The 2500-nt window shown below is 36.8% G+C and overlaps 1 protein-coding gene across 3 annotated transcripts in view; it reads left to right on the top strand.

The window, feature by feature from the left end:
* Positions 1-2500, top strand: part of acap3a (ArfGAP with coiled-coil, ankyrin repeat and PH domains 3a) — a 95865-nt gene that overhangs the window by 91111 nt on the left and 2254 nt on the right. The gene's annotated exons all lie outside the window — the stretch shown is intronic.

Raw genomic sequence — 2500 nt, 5'->3', positions numbered from 1 at the left:
AATACCCAGAATCCCAAGCATCCCTACTCTTCCAGCCTACATTATACACCCCCGATAGCACCAAAACCCCCCCACCCCCTCCGTGTGTTGGTTGAGATGTGGGGAGAGGGGGTGCTAGCGGGGGTGTATAATGTAGCCCAGAATGGTTAGGGATGCAAGGGATTCTGGGTATTTGTTATTTTGTGTTTATGTTGTGTTACGGTGCCGATGTTCTGTTTGTCATTCTTGTTTGATGTGGGTTCACAGTGTGGCGCATATTAGTAAGAGTTATAAAGTTGTTTATATTACAACCCTCAGTGTGACCTGTATGGCTGTTGACTAAGTATGCGTTGCAGTCGCTTTCCTGTGTTAACAGCGGCTGAATAGAAAATGTGATTAGTCGGCACATGGATCGCATTGTGTAAAAGCGGGCGCGACGACATGTTTTGGAGGAGGTTAAAAGTGTTGCAATGCACATCCTCAATATTGAATTCCAGGTGAAAATTGGAGAATGGGATATCTGAGAGAGAGGCACAAAAATCTGGAAATCTGGAATAATCGTTGAGGTCGGCAAATTAGCAGCTGAGCCACATCAGAGTGATCAAAGAGCCGCATGCGGCTCCGGAGCCGCGGGTTGCCGACCCCTGCTGTAGAAAAACAACATGACTTGCAACAATATAAGGTCGAGGACGTGTGACACAAACATTAGCGACATCAGCATAGCTAACATGCTAACTTTACATACTACCATCATGCTAAGTTAGCATAATTCTCTGGAGAGAAACAACATGATTTGCAACAACGAAAGGTTGAGGACGTGTGACACAAACGTTAGCGACATTAGCAAAGCTAATGATGCTACATGCTAACATAATCATCATGCTAAGTTAGCATAATTATTTGTAGAGAAACAACATGATTCGCAACAATGTAAGGTCGAGGACATGTGACACAAACTTTAGGGATGTTAGCATAGCTAACATGCTAACATTACGTATTACCATCTCGCTAAGTTAACATAATTATTCGTAGAGAAACAACATGATTTGCAACAATGTAAGGTCGAGGACGCGTGACACAAACATTAGCGACATTAGTATATAGCTAATGATGCTACATGCTAACATTAACATCATGCTAAGTTAGCATAATTCTCTGTAGAGAAACAACATGATTTGCAACAACTTAAGGTTGAGGATGTGTGACACAAACGTTAGCGACATTAGCAAAGCTAATGATGCTACATGCTAACATAATCCTCATGCTAAGTTAGCATAATTTTTTGTAGAGAAACAACATGATTCGCAACAATGTAAGGTCGAGGACGCGTGACACAAACATTAGCGACATTAGCATATAGCTAATGATGCTACATGCTAACATTACCATCATGCTAAGTTAGCATAATTCTCTGTAGAGAAACAACATGATTTGCAACAACTTAAGGTTGCTACATTGCTTAGGCCTACTACGCTACTGTATTTAAATGCCACAGATCTATATGATTATTCAATATTAGTTGAACAAAAAAATCAGGTAATGTACTAATTAGAATTTTTTTTCTGGCCTATAAAATAATGGCATATATTATTTATTATAATTAGGAAATATTGAGAAAAAAATAATTATGAAAAAAAAAACATTCTTTATATAGTTATATAGTATTTATAAAATCAGGAAATGTACTTGTTGGAATTTTTTCTGGCCCAAAAAAATACTTTCATGAACAAGAAATGGTCTGATTAATTATGTGATGTTTGTATAGTGCCATCCATCCATTTCTACCGCTTATTCCCTTTTGGGGTCGCGGTTTGTGTAGTGTATTATTTTAAAATATTGGATTAAAAAGTAAGTTATTCGTGTCTCAAAATGAAAGTCCTCATTATCATCAATAACAGCAAGGAGTGTGTGGACTGTCCTCATGGCGACAAAATAACAGTAAAATGTGTTTCACACACACACAAACACACACACACACACACTTTATTTGTTACCTTCTTGAGACCTGAGAAAAAAGCCCACCTCTTTAAGACCACCTTTTCTAGATATATATAAAGATGTGTATTTACAACATTAATAATATATACATACTATGCAAATATAAAAAAGCTTGTTGTGAAAAATGAGTTGGAATTTTACAAGAAAAAGGTCACAATTTCAAAAGAAAAACTTAGAATTTTGGCAGTCTTATAATAAAAGTCATTATTTTACTCAAAGGAAGTCCAAATTTTACAAGAAAATGTGTGCATTATTATGATAAAAGTTGGAATTTTTCTCAATAACAGTTGCAATTTTACAAGAAAAGCTCAACATTTTGGCAATTTTATGAAGAGTCGTACTTTTACTCGACAAAAGTCACAATTTTATAAGACAACTTTTAAATTTGGGGAAAACTCTCGCGTTGGAAACACATTGTGGTTGCGTGTGGAGTCACCCCAAGATGCACGAGGACCAGACAGGCAGGAATTTTAGGTATGAGCTTGGTTTAATACAAAAAATAAAGAAACACTGGTGCAAAACT

The sequence above is a fragment of the Nerophis ophidion genome, linkage group LG06 (assembly GCF_033978795.1).
Source record: "Nerophis ophidion isolate RoL-2023_Sa linkage group LG06, RoL_Noph_v1.0, whole genome shotgun sequence".
Taxonomy (NCBI): Eukaryota; Metazoa; Chordata; class Actinopteri; order Syngnathiformes; family Syngnathidae; genus Nerophis; species Nerophis ophidion.
This window is presented reverse-complemented; position numbering and strand designations above follow the sequence as displayed.